The following is a 17,645-nucleotide window of genomic DNA, read 5'->3' on the forward strand; positions in this document are numbered from 1 at the left end:
AGGTGACATTAGGGGTCCTAGAGACCCCTAATGTCTCCATAAAGAGGACCTGTCAGTGTGCCTTTGCTATTATATAGGGGGATTGTTATCCCCCATATATTATAGCAATAACAATAAGTGCAAAAAACATATATATAAGTAACATATAAAAAAGTAAAATAAAATAAGTCACATATAAAACTGGTTAACCTCCCAGCATGTCTTTGGAGTGTGGGAGGAAATCGGAGTACCCGCAAGAAACCCACGCAAGCACGCAAACAACTTTCAGATAGTGAACTGATGGGGATCCGAAACCGTGCTGCAAGGCAGAAGTGTTAACCACTAAGCCACTGTGCTGCCCACTAAGCCACTGAATAGGGAATGATTCATTGATTGCTTTCTAGCACGTCTCATTGATCATGATTGTTTGCTCTATGTATGATGTGATTGACAAATGATACAGCTGCTTGGGTAGGCATCCTTGGCATCCAGCTGTTGCAGAACTACAAGTCCCATGAGGCATTGCACACACTACACGCACATAAAGGTTGAACTCGATGGACCTGTGTCTTTAACCTCAAATACTATGTAACTCACTTGACACACTTAAGTGACAGCTCTGAGTCTCCTGGGACTGCTGACATACCATTCAAGATGGCGGCGCCCAGCAGTAGTCTCAGGATGGATTTCTACACATGGGAGGTTTTCACAGGTAAATGCCATTCCTAGAATATGATAAATGCGCATGTGATCTTATGGGGGAAGATTGTTGTTGATCTGAATAATGTTGGGGACAGGGTCTCTTTAATCTCCCTCCTCGCTAGTAGCGCATACTGGTCCATTCATCTACATGGAATGAAAATAACTGGGGTAGGCAACCTTGGCATGCCAAATGTGGTGACACTACAAATCCCATCATGCCTCCGGTTTCCGAGGTCATGCCTTTGGCTGTCAGTCTTGCAATGCCTCATGGGACTTGTAGTTTCATCACAGCTGGATTGCTGAGGTTGCCTGCCCCTGGAAGCCCTTTGCAAGCTTCAGGTTGTGAGTAGGAGCTTACACTGGGCTGCGGACCATCTTTGTCACCTGGAAGAAACAGGAGTGAGTCACATGCTCCTCCATACCCACAAACGCCGGATAGTGCTCCTCACTCCCAGCAGCGGGGGAACAAAGCGACAGGGGACGTTAAAGGGAATGGTGCCTGGTTATTGTTTCCTTTTTGGGGAGATTTTTCTTTCTTTACTTATCCAGGTGATCAGCAGGACAGGAAGTGAAGCAAAATCACCTTTATAGAGACACTGCAGTGATAGTCTATCAGAAGTACTAACCTTTCCCTTTCAAAGTTTTACCCGGAGCTCTCCTTTTAATTGCCCACAGTAGCAGGTATTACATGAGCATTTTGATTGCTTTTTTTCCCCCATCTATAGCTGGGTGAGGCCAGAAACGGTTTCAAACTGTGTCAGTCTGTTATCCTCTAGTCAGGGTAATGGCGTTACTGGAAAGTATTTATATAGTGCCAGCAATGTAGACCGCGCTCTACAAACTGCACAGTCACATCAGTCCCTGCCCTCAAAGAGCTTACAGGTCCCTATCGCGCACACATACAGGGCCGTCTAACCTTCCAGCATGTCTTTGGAGTGTGGCAGGAAACCAGAGTCCCTGGATGAGACCCACACAAGCACACAGAACATGCAAACTCCTTGCACAGTGTCCTGTGTTGAACCAGGGACCCCAGTGCTGCAAGGCAGAAGTGTTGACCCCTAAGCCACCATGCTGTCCAAGTCCTTGACATAATGTGTAGGGGTCTCGTCTTTTTAAAGCCCACTTCCTGTGTCATTCATGTGTCCCGTATCGGAGGCGATTGGTTATCTCTCCAGCGTGTACTGTTGGCAGCGGGCTGCCTTGTGTGCGTAGTATTTGTGTTGTACTGTTGTAGATCATTTGTGAATGAGAAGCCAGCCAGCGTGGACATTGGGCTTTAAATCAAACACACGGAGAACTAAAAGCTCTTTATGAACCCGCGGACTAATCTCATTCATTGTGTGGCGGCTTTCCCTAGTACATAAAGATCGGCATGTCTCTATTTACTGGGAATACATTTAGTGAATGTGAAATGGCCGACTTGTAGACAATATGTACTTGTTGTTATGGTGTTGGGATCTTGTTATTGCTGTCCCTGTCCCCATTGTCAGGCAATTCCTTGACTCTACGTGGTCACCAACACAGGAAGTGAGGGGAGCGCACTCCAACATGGCGCAGTGGTAAAGTAAAAACATATATTAATGTCCAGGTTTTATTTTTCTAGCACATGATCAAAGAAAATACTAGAATTGGTTATTATGAAAGATGTTTTGCTCATTGGCCACGTGTGTGTGTGTGTGTGTGTGTGTATATTACACAGGATTTCACGGGATCTCTGTAGACAGAAAATGTAGGCTGCCATTGCTTGCTGAAGATGGCGGTTCAGATATTAAAAGAGAAGAGCACGCGGTTCACGTTTATTAACGACAAATTAGCAGCTTGCATGTTCCTCATTCAAACAACGCTTATCCTGCCACACAGTCCAATGGCAGCCCGCATGTGACGGTCTGTGGCTGGGCTGTAGGATGTTCTTGCCTGACCTTTACTCGTATCTTTAAAATGACAGCAAACACACCTTTACAAATGTTTAGTGATGACAATCTACACACACATACTTCTTGCCGGCTTTGTATTCTTTGCATTCCTTATTTCTCTTTTTTCCTCCCCATTCTTCTCACGGTGGCCATTTTTTTTTTACTAACGGCAGATTACTATATCTCCCTTTACTTCCTGGAACTCTGGCACGCGTGGCTTGGTCATGTGACCATGTACATAATCTCAGGGGAAGCAAATGTCATTCCCCTGAGATCTTGTGAGATTACAGATGAGATTTCCCAACAATGCTCTGCTGATGTAACCTTCCCAGGATGCAAAGCTTGGGCACATAATATCACTAATACCGAAGAGGACAAGGAAGTGGAAAAACAATAATTGTAAGTAAAAGAAAAATATGTTTGTTTAATGAATGTAAGATGGATTCATATCTGTACTCAGAGCTGCAGCTGCATCCTGATGTGATTATTATTTTTTTTATGAGGGGGTAAAGATCCGCTTTAAACGATCACACTGTCACTATGTTTGCCTAATAAAGGGACCGTTGCTGGTTCTGAAACGTTGCTGTTCACAAGTGTCGCCATGTTGTTTAGTGTCTGAATAAAGGTGTCTACATCTTGAAGTGAGGGCGACTTCTTGTAACGCTTAGATTTACACGGCGCTAGCCGGCAATCACACCAGCACCTACCTCATGAACTGCTGGGTTCCGGTCTGGTGTGCGGCCGGACTTTTTATTTACTCTTGGACTCCCTTGGTGAGATCTCCTGAGTAGAGGTCACGACTCCGGCCAATGTAGTCAGTATGCACCCACCCATCTTGGCCACTGTTATTAGCGCCCACCCGCTGTTATTACCCCCATCCGTCCCACTTGCTGTTATTTGTCCCCCCCCTTTCCCATCCCTCCTGCCCACTGTGATCCATTTCATGTTCCTTAATATTTCTCCGGGGTGATTGGATGACTCCAGTGATGGGATCTCACAACCATTGTGTTCTGGGAGGCCAGCTTTATATTAATTCCAGCTGCATCCATGTGTATTTGAAGTGATCACTTTCTAAAGAGGTAAAAGTGTTTTTGCTCTTCTGTGTGTTGCAACTTTCTGTGTTGTATTTTGTGTTGTTGTCGTCCTTTCCTAGCACTCGGTGTTCACATTTGTAGTGTTTGTGTGAACTCTTTGCCTTTCTGTAAGGTCACTGCTGTGAGAAAGTGAACACATGAACACATGCAGCAGCGTACATTCCTGGTCATGTCTAATAATGAAAAGACTGGAGAGTAAATCCCGCCGTCGTTCCCTGGATGCAAAGAATCCGAGGAACATAACTGGAGCTTATGTAGAGGGCAAATTCCTTCATGTATCCGGAGATGTTCTCCGAGTCCCTTTACAGCCTCCGTGGTGGCAGAGCAGCGGCTGGAGGCCACATGGAGCTCTCGGCTCTTCTTGCTCATCATTATTTTAATTATTATTATTATACAGGATTTATATAGCGCCAATAGTTTGCACAGCGCTTTACAATATAAGGAAGACATTACAGTCACAATACAATTTAAGACAAGATGGTAAGGAGGACCCTGCCCGTGAGGGCTTACAATCTAAAAGGGAGGGGCAAGTGATACATGAGGAGGTAGCTGCGCGGGGATGATTGTTTCAGAAAGTGATTGTTGAGTGGTTAGGCTGAGGTGGGATAGGCTTCCCTGAAGAGATGAGTCTTAAGGGATCGCCTAAAGGCAGTCAGTGTGGGAGATAGACGGACAGGTTGGGGGTAGAGAGTTCCATAGAATGGGAGACACTCTAGTGAAGTCCTGGAGGCGAGCATGGGAGGAGTTGATGACGGAGCTGGAAAGCAGGAGGTCTTGTGAAGAGCGAAGGGGGACGCTTAGGGTAATACTTTGAGACCAGGTTGGAGATATAGCCGGGGCCCGAGTTGTGGATGGCTTTGTACGCGGTTGTTAATATTTTGAATTTTATCCTTTGGGCGAGTGGAAGTCAGTGGAGGGATTGGCAGAGAGGGGTGAGGGAAGGAAGCAGGGGAGGGATTGACAGAGGGGGGTTGCAGACACTGAGCGGTTGGTTAGGTGAATGAGTCTGGCAGCTGCATTCATGATAGACTGAAGGGGGGATCGCCTGTGTTGGGGTAGGCCAATGAGGAGGGAGTTGCAATAGTCAAGACGAGAGATAACAAGGGAGTGGATGAGTAATTTTGCGGTTTCTTTCTTACCATTGGACAGGTGCTCAGTACCCGTCTTGTCTGCTGTGTTATACTTCCTGCCAGTGTTGAGCACGGCTCAGCTGACCAAATTCATATTAAAGAGAACCTCATCCTTATATTTAAAATGGCAGCAGATACACCTTTTAGAAATGTTTAGTAATGACAATCTACAATCAGATACTTCTAGATAATTGCCGGCTTTGTATTCTTTGCACACTTTATTTTGTCTTTTCTTCCCCAGTCTTCTCACAGTGGCCATGTTTACTAAGGACAGACTAATCCACCTCCCTTTACTTCCTGGAGCTCTGGCACATGTGACTAGGACATGTGACCATGCACATCATCTCAGGGGTGGAAAATGCCTTTCACTGAGAAGAGATTTCCCAGCAATGCTCTGCTGATGTAACCTTCCCAGTAATGCAATGCTTGGGCACAGATTACATCACTAATGCCCAAGTGGGCCAGGAAGTGGAAAAACAGGATAGTAAGTGAAAGCAAAATATGTTTAATGCATGTGAGGTGATTTCATATCGGAATGCAGAGTTGCATACTGATGTGATTTTTAGGGGGTAAAGGTCCACTTTAAAATGTCCAGTTTTATTTCATTTCCTGTGTCGGCAACATGGTAGAATCGGAGCACTGTTTAATCCAGTAATCTGATTGGTTCACAGAACAGTGCCCGCCATTCCTATAATGCAGGTCACACCAATTAGTGATCTGACTGACTATATGCCTCTACAGCTCACCACACACCTTAAGGTGCCCACACACCTTTCGATAATCGCGGGAAATCCCTCAATCGTACGATTATCGCAAGGTGTGTGGAAGGCATGCAACTGTTTCTACTGTACGGTCACACGACTTTTATCTTAGGAACATGTTCGAAAATCCGCAGAGAATCGTACGATTGTCGGCGGGTGTGTGGCATGTTCGTAAGATAAATGCCGCACGGCCGGTGTGCGCAAGCGTACACTGCCCATTCAGCATTGCGGTCATCGGAAGCCCGCCCCTCAGTGGAGAGGGCTTGCGGAGATAAAACTTCATCTGTAACTCACTAAATACTGGACATGCACACTGCGTTGTGGTGCGTGTATTTTGCCTGCTGTTTTGTATGCTTCTCAAAATGAATGGCACTGTAATATATCAGTGTGAAGGGGGGAAAATGTTTCTTATCCCAGTCACTGAAATCTTTGGCATGTTCATGTCATTTCAAAAGTAATGTTCAATCACTTTAAATGTGCAGTGCAGGACAATAATGCGTGATGAACCTGCCATAGTAGTCCTCGCTCAGGCTCTTCCTGTTGTGGGGTCACCATGCTCTGACCCCGGCTGCCAGTTGTGCTCCTGCATTATAAGGCCTCATGTACACGGGGGGCTGTTATGAGCGTCTCTAGAGTCATGCTGCAGGAACCCCGGGTGCTTCTGTATAGATGCGGCCGCTGTGCCCATTCATATAAGTGGCAACATCTGTCCATGGGCTGTACATTACCTGCGGACATAGGTTACATCCAGGGTCATGTATCGATCCTGATCATGTTCTTACCATGTGCATGCCGACATATGTGATCACTGTCATCCTGTCCTTCCCTTCTCATTCCCATCTAGATGGGAATTGGCTGTAAAGAGCCTACTGGAGATCAGCAGCACTGAGATTCAACAAAGGTTAGGAAAAAGGAGAAGGCAATTTTTGATTAAAAGCAAAAAAAAAGAAGGTATTTATGACCGGGCTGGAGAAATCCCGGGAGCTAGGTCGCCAATGCTCCCTAAAAAGGACATCTGGTGCCTATCTTTTGAGCTTTTCTCTAGTTGTCAATGTTGCTGTTCCATCTTCATTTGTCTGTCCGTGGTTTTTGATACTCAGGCACACAGACACTAATAATTAGGGATGCACCGATACCAGTATTTCCATAGTATTCGCCGATACCGAATAATGATGCCGGAAGTCCCATTAAGGAAGCCAGGCGGCGTGTAATGACTCGCTTCCTGATCAGCAGGGAAGTTGTCCCCATGCATCTTGTCACTATGTGACGAAGCATGGAGCCGGCTTCTCGGCCAATCAGGAAGTCGGGCAGCATCTAATGATGCGCTGCCCGGCTTCCTGGTACAGGAAGTATCGGGCTAGGTATCGGAGCATTTATACTAATTCATACATTCATACTAATAATTTACACTGGCAGTCCGATTGGGTCCGTCTGTCAGTATTTCAAGCTGACCCGATTAGATGCCCAATGCTAGTCTATGGGCAGCCGGGTCTAAATGGACGGTCGTCTGTTTACATCGGATACCCCCGACTCTGGCCAGATCCGGAAAAACTGATCCCTTTTGCCGGACCTGATCATGCCAGATGGGGGGGCGTAATCTGATGTAAACAGATACATGATCACCCTATGTGAAAGGGGCCTTAGACTTTCATTCTATTAAAACCCGGGGAAAGCTGAATAATTGGGGATGATTCACACCAGTGAAAGAGTCCTTCTGCATTGTAAGTAGTACAGGTGTATGACAGGTGAATGTCTCCGCACAGCCACATGACAGGTGTGTGCAGGTATTCATTCCGAGAGCCAAATATTCACCCTGCCAAAGCCTGCAGCATTGGAATACATGAGGATCATGAAGCGGGTTGTGTCTGCTCCGGTAGCCGGCGTTCCGCTGCACCCCTTTCATCATTTTGTAGAATTTAGTGTCAGAGTTAATGTCACCGAGGCGGCGCCTGTGTCTGTGGTGACAGGAAGTCGCTGCTGCAGTCCTGATAGACGGACACATCAGCCTGAAATGTCTCTAGCAGCTGGAGGAGGAAACCGTTCCAGGAATAAATGGTCTTGTGGTTGAGCAGGGGGGAAGAGCAGCTCAGACTGAGGAATGTGCTGCTGGATCCATCTCTGAGTGAGCTCGCCGGCCTCTTCTTTGTCGAGTGTTAAAGAAGAACTCCACCTTAAAGTGCAGCTATCATTCGATTTTCTTTTTAACTGTTAAGTGCATGCACATAGAGCAATGTGTAAGTGTAACGTGTCCACGTATTTATTACTTCTCAGAAATCACAGTGCTTCATCTGACACTGCATGTATCTGCTTTTCTCTCCTAAAGATTGGAGCCATATTTATTCAGGCATCATACACAGGGTCAGCATTGGTCTGACAAGATCAGCCCCCTGCCCCCTGATCAGCCGCCTGTGCTAGGTCATTACACTGGAGCTCAAAGACTTATTTTTAATGATAAAAGTGGAGCTTTTCATAGGGTCAGGACTAAAAAACAAGATTTTTTTACAAATATTCTTTTCAGTCGGGTAAATATGACTTTTTGAATTCATCCAGAAGGTGGAAATGTAGACCTCAGATGTTTAACTTTCTCCTTATTTTCATTGCTGAAAAGAATCCTGTTTACAGAGCTCAATAGCTCATGGTAAGTTTCTCACACACACACCCCAGAGCAGCGACTCCTCCCCCTCTTTTTAGACCATTCATCCAAGGTTCCGATGACCGTATGTCTGAAAGTGGGCATCTTCTGCTATGCTGCCTCTTAAGCAACCCCTTTGTGCTCTGGGAATCCTGTGTTTTTGGGCTTGTATCCTAAACCAAACACCCAAAATTATTCTGCGGCGTGTGTGCCCACTCTGCTTGCTTCAGAAATGTTCTTCTTAAACTTTTGAATGGGCTTGAGCAGGGCCGTAACTACTGATCACGGGGGCCCCGTAGCAAAATGTGATGGTGCTCCCCACCCGATGACTGCGAGTAAGAATGTGAAGATCCCAAAGACTCCTCTTATGCATCTGAAGTCGTTTCTATTCTGTAGTAGACGTTACAGGAATTAGAGTTGTCATCAACTGCAACCACTCCTACAACCCAATGAGGCGCCCTTCCAGTCCCAGGTCCCATAACAGCTGTCTGGTCCGCAATGGCTATAGTTATGCCACTGGGCTTGAGAAACCAACACATGCATCGTGGAACGAATTTACTTTGTGAGCCGAGGTACCACTGTATAGGTATGTACTGGAAGGCATGGAAAGGTTGAGGGTTTGCTCAATGTTGTAGAGCCCTATGGGGCGGTGCTGTATGGGAATTAAGAATAAAGCTTGGGTGTGACCGTGCAGTTTGGTTGGGATGTGGCAATAATGCGAGCTACCATTTTGTTGGTTGGTCAAACCAGTTCCAACTGTACAAATTTCAAGCTCTATTTGGCTTGGAGTCAAGACTTGGGGGGTGCTGGTGGTTGGGGGGGTTATTAATGACCGCTAGCCTGAAATTGTATAAAGGGTGGAGAAGGCTCCCCCCAGCACAGAGGTACGAGGTGTCTCATTTTGGGTGGTGGGTACCTGGTATTTTTTTTTTTATTTTAAAGGTAGTGGCGCCTAGTAATGCAGAGAAATGTTTTTTGGCAAAGATTATCCTGAATGTGTTTATCATTAAAGTTATCCTGTATTTGTAATATAAAAGCAGCCGGTCCTGGAACAATGTGTCACAGACGTCCATGCTGCGGAGATGAGAACGGGCAGCGGTTACCCGCCTCTGTGTACTTTGGAATCACAAAATCTTAAACCATTTCTTGCTGCAGAGAAACTAATCCGTCTCGTAAATTTCCACACCGAGCGAGGGCGCGTTTATATTGGCAGCTGGAAAGATGGGCTCCAGAGTTAACCCCTTCAGTTGTCAGGCTTTGGTTAGAAATAATGGCAGGATCAGCAATTGGATGGATTTCTGGTTTTAGACCTCATTGGTGCAGTCACACTTCTTGACGGGCACAAGTCCCCATTGGTGGGTTGGTCATACAGAAGCTTCCTGTGTCTCCAAAATCATATTTAACCGCGCTAAGAAGCGCTTCTCATTGGTCAGTGCGGTCAGGTGACAGCACTGATCAATGGAAGAGGGGGCCAGATTTGAGCAGGTAATTCCATTCTCCCAAATTACTTGGAGGAAAGTGAACTTACCCTTCAATGCACATTGTCCATGTTACAGAGCGCCGCTGCTTGCCTACCGCAATATGGCACACAGTGGAATGGGGGCAACAGTCACACAATGCCCTATGCGTGCGTTTATTCGCGTAGGGCATTGTAGTGAATCACAAAAGTTGATTCACAAATTTGTTTTTTGTGTGGAATGGAGTGATGCTGATGGGGACCACCCACAGCTCAAATCTGAGCCGTGTCACCCCACACACACACACACACACACACACACACACACACACACACACACACACACACACACACACACACACACACACACACACACACACACTACTATGTGTTGAACATCCAAGGTGAAAGCTGTTGTTTACGGCTCAGGTGAGTCATTATCTCCCTGGGTGGAACCCGGTAATTGTGGTTTTGTTACCTTCACACAGGTGTACAGACCTCGCTGTGTCTAATCCAGCCCAACATCCTAGAAGAAGAGGCGGTGGGATTGTGTTCTGCTTACTGTTGGGCCCCATACAGTCAGTGTAAGCTGTCAGAAATCTCGGGACCTATAAGGGGCTTGAGCTCAATAAAGCTTTCTATAATCTGCAAGAAATGATCACATGTCATGAAAACATTTAAAACCATTTTGTTAATTTCAGTTCATTCATTCTTTGCAAACTGGCTCAGTTGTCATATTAGTCCAGTTCTTCTCCTCCTCTGGTGAATTGGCTGCCATCACTGTTCTGGTATTGTGACGGTGGCACCCCTGGCACCATCATCTACAAAGGACACGGCGGGAAGTTAGTCTTTCCACTCGGTTTAGCATGGATGGAGGGGTCCGTTATGTTTTTTTAATTCAGCCCGCAGGTTGAACAAACAAAAAAATATAACAGTGTACATAGAAGCCGTTGCTGCCTCTGCCTTCTAAACATACATACTGTGAGACCTGGTGATGGCACTTCAGTGCTGGAGAGAACCCGCCCCCGAGGACCTGCACTGTTTTTGTCTGTTTCCTTTGGATCAGTGCTTTTCACCACAACTTCTGTTTTTCAACATTCTACTGCAGCGGTAGGAGACCTCAGCACTCCAGCTGTGGTTTAACTACAAATCCCATCATCCTTCTGCTTCAGGAAGTCGTGCCTGTCAGTCTTGCAATGCCTCATGGGATTTGTAGTTTCACAACAGCTGGATTGCCAAGGTTGTCCACCCCTGTTCTATTACCATTGTTTCCAAGAACCACCTGCACTCCTGACAGTCTACAACCTTACAATATTGGTGGTGCTCATGGTGATGACACGGACGGCACCTATTACCGGACATCAAGGGTGTAGTTCTGACATAAGGTAGCCATGCTCTGCTCCTCTACCTAGATGGCCGCCGTCACACAGAGATATGGTACAGAGCAGAACAAGGCATGGTGGGTCACTAATCAGCCCCAGGAATCCTACAAGTTGGTCAGTACTGGTTGTTCTTGCCCTGTGACGCTGCTTCCACAATTCAGGTACTTTATAAGAAGGGGGGCGGAGTGATTGAACAGACTCACTGAGAGCTCCCTCTAGTGGCTGATCTACAAATCCCCATGTGTTGAACCCCAACACAAATATGGAATGTAACAATGTTAACTCTTGCAGTGGGGCACTGCAAGGGTTAAGTGCTTGTTTTTGCCTAAGATCAAAAATAGGTTATACTCACCCAGTCCTCCAATCAGGCTGGCTGTGATACCATCTCTGACAGGCTGGAGGGAGCGCTATGTCCCTTGGCATCCTCCTCTCCTATACACTGTGTATAGAATGTGATGACGCAGGGACCTTACACTGCCGGAGAGGAGGGGGGAGAGAGGCTCCAGGGACTGGGCTAAGAGCAAGCCGACTCTGAGGATCGACTAAGCATACATTTTTTATTTTATTTTTGACCCAATGCAAAAATGAGCATGTGCAAGGGTAGCCCCACTGCAAGGGTTAATAGCATTTGTCCCCGGAGTTCTGCTTTAAGGTAAAGTCTGATTATGATTCACTATACTTTACCTTTAATGTTTCTCCTGCTGCTAGTGATTGAACGCTGATCCCACGCTCCTCCATTGTGTCAGTCAGTGGATTGTGTTCGCACGTCGTGTCTCGCTGGGTTCTTGTGGTTTTATGCTTTTCAGTGCAGTGCGTGTAATGATTCTGTAAGCTGTATTCATATCACATGTCGTCTCTCTTCCCATGGGGGGAACAATCATTTGGCAGCTCCTACCTCTGCCTGGTAAGCAAATCAATTCATTTAAATATGGATTTCTTTATCCATAAGAAGCTGCTAGTCCTGATAGTCGCGGCGTCTGCTCCATTAATATTCGAGGTGCACCGAAATGGAAAAAAACGTCGGAGACCCAAACCGAAAATGTTTTTTTCAAACTTTTAAAAATATTTGATTTTTATTTTTTTACTTTTAGGGGCTGCGGGGAAATATTAGGGATCCAAACAGACCCCTAATATTTCCCTTTTTTAAAATAGAAAAAGAGATTGAGAACACAGTCATCAATCTCTTTTTCTGCAGCCCCTGTTATAAATGAGCAGGAATCCTCTGAGTGTTTCTGATCATTCATAACATGAGGACAGAGTGTGTTTACTATAACCACAATCATGAATGGACAGGAGGTGATGTAGATCACTTCCCATTCATTCAGAATTGGGGATATAGTAAACACACTCTGTCCTCCAATTATTTACAAACACTCGGCAATCACTGATCACTGCTTGTACCCGCTCTCCTTCCTGTCAGCTGTTACAAGAGGCTGAGCGAGCAGTGTGGGAGGAGAGCTCAATCTGACAGCTAACTCCTCCCCCACACCGCCGGCCGGCCTCCTGTGACAGCACTGGCAGCGTTCTCCTCCCGCAGCGCTCGGCCGCCCGTGACATTTTATTTCCTCCCCCTGGGACTGTTTCAGCCCAAACAATTGCACTTTCTGCATTTTTCTGGCTGACCTGACTGACCTGGATTTTTACTGTAACTGCAGGCACTGTGGATGAAATATCATCAAAGAGTAGTGAAATCCTCCAAATCGTTTTCTTAGCAGCTCAGGTCATCCTTCTCCCCCCTCCCAGCATTCACTCGGCAGCTCAGTTCCCCCTGTTCCCCCCTCCTCAGGAGTTACTCAGCAGCTCAGTTTATCCTGCCCCCCCCTCCTCAGGAGTTACACAGCAGCTGGATTCACCCTGCTTCCCTTCCCAGCAGTTACTCAGCAGCTCAATTTACCTTGTTTCCATTCCCGGCAGGGACTAGGCAGCTCAGCTCCTTATGCTTCCCTTCCCGGCAGGGACTAGGCAGTTCAGCTCCTTATGCTTCCCTTCCCGGCAGGGACTCGGCAGCTCAGCTCCTTATGCTTCCCTTCCCAGCAGGGACTCGGCAGTTCAGCTGCTTTATGCTTCCCTTCCCGGCAGGGACTCGGCAGCTCAGCTCCTTATGCTTCCCTTCCCAGCAGGGACTCGGCAGTTCAGCTGCTTTATGCTTCCCTTCCCGGCAGGGACTCGGCAGCTCAGCTCCTTATGATTCCCTTTCGGCAGGGACTCGGCAGTTCAGCTGCTTTATGCTTCCCTTCCCAGCAGGGACTCAGCAGTTCAGCTCCCATTGCTTCCCTTCCCAGCAGGGACTTGGCAGTTCAGCTGCTTAATGCTTCCCTTCCCAGCAGGGACTTGGCAGTTCAGCTGCTTTATGCTTCCCTTCCCGGCAGCTCAGCTCCTTATGCTTCCCTTCCCGGCAGGGACTTGGCAGCTCAGCTCCTTATGATTCCCTTTCGGCAGGGACTCGGCAGTTCAGCTGCTTTATGCTTCCCTTCCCAGCAGGGACTCGGCAGTTCAGCTCCCATTGCTTCCCTTCCCGGCAGGGAATCGGCAGTTCAGCTCCTTATGCTTCCCTTCCCGGCAGGGACTCGGCAGCTCAGCTCCCTATGCTTCCCTTTCCGGCAGGGACTTGGCAGCTCAGCTCCTTATGCTTCCCTTCCCGGCAGGGACTCGGCAGCCTTCTACTCTAATGTAAGCAAAAAACCAGAGGCCGGGTGAGCTAAACTTAAACAGCCAACTTGAATGACTTCACTGTTTCCGCTGTGAACCTTGAGAATGAGTTGGCTCACAGTGCCTGCAGCTACATTGGTCAGTAAGGACTTGTTTTTAAGCGCATATACTGCTGGTTACATATACTTAAGTAACTGAATGTCCTCAGATTTCTCTGCTTGGAGGCCGGACACAGACAACTGCTTCTGACAGACAACATGCTGAGAACCTGCATAGACCCCAGGGACATGAGTGACGGAGTGTAACCCGAGGAAAGATACGTCTGCTGCAGTGGTACCCAGTTTACATAAGCAGGGCAGCCATTGTTCTGTGGAGCATGGAGTTGGCCTTTTTATTGGTTGCACAATCTGCCGGTGGGGTTTGTAGAACTTCTTAAAATGTATCTTCCTGGAATTGCCTCGAGGAATTGCCCCATCGCTCCTGTGTATACAGAAGTCGGCATTCCACTGGCTGGAAATTTATAAACGAGTAGTTAGGCTGCAGCGGCTGGAAATGTTTACCGGAGCTAAAAATACATTTTGTTGGGCAGACTGAACTCGTGACATCTGAATTTGCTGTGGAGATGCTGTTTTTGTTGGTCTGACTCTCACAGCGGACCATCGACTTAAAGTAAACCTGTCACCACCCAGACAAATCACACTGAGCATATGATGAATAAGTGGTTTCCTTCAGTGAAATGGCATGCCAAAGTGATCCCGTGATGCAGGTAGCTGAAGTCTTATGCAGATCTCTACTTTTCCTGTAAATGAGCTGCAAAGGGACTTCTCATTACAGTAAAGGGTCAGTAGGGAGGCTCATGAGGAGTAAGGCGGTGGGGTCAAGCTTACAAGAACACAATTATTCAGATAAAACCTCATCTGCATTTATTTCTGGGTTTGCTGATCATTTGTGGTTGACACTGAAGGTAACCTCTGCCTATGCTCAGTTTGGGTTTCCTGGGTTTGGATCGGGTTCAGTTTAATCCTATAACCCTCCAGCCCCCTTCTGATAGCAAGGACACATGTTGTATTTCAGCACTGCGGCCTGTCCCGGGCCTGGCAGGATTTACAACTGCAATTGCCCCGTGTTCCTGAAGACTGGACTCGCATGACCTGCTCAGCCATAGAAAATAATAGCCAAGCTAAGCCTAGCCTGGCGCAGCTGCCTTGGGCGGCCATTATTTCTTAAGTGACACGAAACTCAGGAGATAAATCTTAAAACTGCATCCAAGAACCTTAACTACTAACATAAATGTATCTTATTTGTGTATCACTCGGCTGTAGATCCTCAAATCATCTCTGAATTGGTGTGGACACTGTCCTTCCTTCTGGAGGGTGGCTACTTTGGTTCCCCATGGTCCCTGTGTGTGTTGTAAAGTAGTCACCGCCCCAAGCTCCCTCCCGTGATGGACTACAATCTCAGGTTTAGTTTACTGATTTGTAGGGATGCTCTGATACAGGTTATTTCGGTATCGAGTACGAGTTCCGATATTTATTTTTTTCGGTACTGGCGAAATCAGATACCTGAAGTCCCATTAAGGAAGCCCTGTCCATGCTTCTCGTCACTAGATGACGAGAAAGCATGGAGCCGGCATTCTGGCCAATCAGGAAGCCGGGCAATGACGCTTCCTGATTGGCCGGGAAGCCGTCTCCATGCTCTCCCGTCACAAGGGAGCATAAAGCTGGGCAACGTGTAAATAACTCGCTGCCTGGCTTCCTGATACCGGAAGCTCAGGTATCGGGCTAGGCATCGGAGCATTTGGACAAGTACTCTGCATCGGCACCGATACTAGTAACGGTATCGGTGCATCCCTACTGATTTGTATTGAGATTGAAGTCCATCACGGGAGGGAGCTTGGAGTGGTGGCTACTTTACAACACACAGGGACCATGGGGAACCAAAGTAGCCCCCCTGCAGAAGGAAGGACAGTGTCGGCACCAATTCAGAGATGATTTGAGGATCTACAGCCAAGTGATACACAAATAAGATACATTTTGGTTAATAATCAAACTGTTTTTTGGGGATATATCTTCACTGTACAAGAGCTCATGGTGTGAAGTAGAGTTGTCATCCGCTATAACCAGTGCTGAGTAGTTGTCATCATTCATACTGGTTTGCTAGGCCACGCCTCTAAATTTCGGCCATGTTCCATGACACTGAGCTATTTATTAGGCCTCTAGGTAAGGAAAGAAATCTTGAAGTCTGTATAGCCGATATCTTCAGTAGATTGTCTGCGTACATGTAAAAAGCAAATGTGCAGAGAGAAGAAGAGGCGCAAATCGGCTGATATTTGAAAGGCGGTATTTCCGGCAACCCTTGGGACATGCTTGGCCTCTGTCAGATAATTGCTGTCTACCTCAGGGACCTGCTCAGTGTCCACAGGAATAGTTTTCCCTTTCTTTCATCCCCATATGCGTAGAGCCCTGTACTAGCAGAAGACTGTATAGTAAATTACAACTGAATGGACCCTTTCAGGACCTGAGAACAGTTTCTACGAGGACAGCAAGAGTAAGGAAAGAAGTGATAAGCGATATTGCCAACTTGCTTGAATTTATCTGGCTATAATAAAGAAGCCGAGGGCCTTCCAGAGGTGCCCATGTTCTTTGCTTTTGTCTGCAAGTATCGCTCCTCTGGGAGAAGAATCATTTGCCTGGAACTCATTGGGCAGAAGTGTGTGACATTTCCATGCCATGTGTAACACGAAGAAAACAACCGCGGCCGGTCAGAAGCCGCTTCCGTCTGCGGCCTCATATTTTATACAGCCGTCTGTCCGTCTGTAACATTATTTTACACTTCAGAGAATTTCCGACTTGTTGGAGGAGTTTGCAGACATTGAGGGGGAAGGCTCCCCTCCCCCGCCTCTGATGAATTTTCCTGACACTCCGAAAGGGAAATATTAACTTGTCACTTCCGTCATCTGGGAGCCCTAATTCTTTGTGACGGCGGCTTCTTAGGAAAGTGAAATCCTATATTATTTATAAGACGTAGCTGGCAGCTGCCATTTTTATTTTTCCGATTTCCCCTTCTGCAGGTAATAAACATAGAGGTGTCGCTTTCTTTTCTGCAATAGTGAAGGAGAATTCCACGTCCAATAGGAAAGAGAGAATTCACGTGTCTGGGTCCAGGGGGGGGGGGGCTTGTGATGAGTGGGCGGAGCTCATCTTCTGGTGCCCCCATCTATCGGGCTGGTTATGAGCCTTCATTCATCCTTTGTCCAGTCACAGTTTGGGCGGCTCTTGGACTAAGGTGTGTTGCAGAAGTCTCCCTGTTACAAAGTTAGTCAGGTTGACAAAATACGCAAGTCCATCGAGTTCAACCAATAGAGATACAGAGAAAACAAAGCCTAAAGAGAACGCTATGCCCGCAGCTACCCCTTGTTGATCCAGAGGAAGGTAAAAAAGACTCTATAAAGCATTTTAGATTGTAAGCTCCCATGAGCCGGGCCCTTCTCACCATCTTCTCTTGAATTGTATTGTAACTGTACTATGTTCCTTTTATATTTGTAAAGGAGCGTTTCTCAACCTTAAGGCCCCATTCACACTGAGCGATTTATCGCGCGGTAATTCCCGCGATATGGCGGCTATTTACCGCATGATGACGCTCTCCAATGCATGGGGCTCTGTCCGTAGCTGTCGTGCGTCGCTACAGCAGGACCCTTTTTGGAGCGGATTTTGCCGCGATTCTAGCTGGCTCGATGCAAGCATTTGCGCGACAAACGCGCGATTTGCGAATCGCTCAATGTGAATGGGGCCGGGTGACGGCACCCTATAACAGTATGCAAAATCTAAAAAATAAGTGTTATTTCTCCAAAATCCATAGCAGTCCCTTATCCCAGACGGGGGTCTGGTAAGGAATTTTTGCAGAGGTTGCAAGCAAAGACGCACAAAGTTTTTCATATCCAATGCTAG

General features: G+C 46.9%; 1 protein-coding gene across 1 annotated transcript in view; it reads left to right on the top strand.

Annotated features, from left to right (window-relative positions):
* The window catches only part of CMTM4 (CKLF like MARVEL transmembrane domain containing 4), a 32,722-nt gene that overhangs the window by 3,666 nt on the left and 11,411 nt on the right, over positions 1-17,645 (top strand). The window lies entirely within an intron of this gene.

This window comes from Nanorana parkeri, unplaced genomic scaffold (genome assembly GCF_000935625.1).
Source record: "Nanorana parkeri isolate BGI_ZX_2015 unplaced genomic scaffold, ASM93562v1 scaffold950, whole genome shotgun sequence".
Lineage (NCBI taxonomy): Eukaryota > Metazoa > Chordata > Amphibia > Anura > Dicroglossidae > Nanorana > Nanorana parkeri.